This window comes from Gymnoscopelus braueri (assembly GCF_963280865.1).
Source record: "Gymnoscopelus braueri genome assembly, chromosome: 24".
Classification (NCBI taxonomy): domain Eukaryota; kingdom Metazoa; phylum Chordata; class Actinopteri; order Myctophiformes; family Myctophidae; genus Gymnoscopelus; species Gymnoscopelus braueri.
In genome coordinates this window covers 38587743-38588161 of record NC_137626.1, presented here as the reverse complement: position 1 = coordinate 38588161, position 419 = coordinate 38587743, and positions in this window count along the sequence as shown.

Sequence of the window (419 nt, the reverse complement as noted above, 5' to 3'; positions counted from 1 at the left end):
AAAGGCTAAAATGTAATTTAGATAGCATGTTATGTAGACGGATGCCAGGTCATTTGTAGACCTGGCATATAGTGTGTATAGTTTCAATATACATATTATAAGTTGTTTTGATATTATACTGTTTAGACTGATAGGTTCTTGGTTTACCTATGATCCTAGATTACTATTTCTATGCATTTGATGTATTACATTGTGTTTTCCTTGCTTACTGTAAATCGCTCTGGATTAAGAGCGTGGGCTAAATGCCTAAATTGTAAATTGTAATTAAATGTTTGGTTCTGGACTTTTGTTTCAAGAGTGGATTTTTTTTCTTGTGTGACCCTCAACACAGAATTTGAGAATGCCAGGCCTAAATTATTAGTACTACCACCGCTGATAATGATGCTAATAGTCTGACACTGTCTGACAATACGACAACA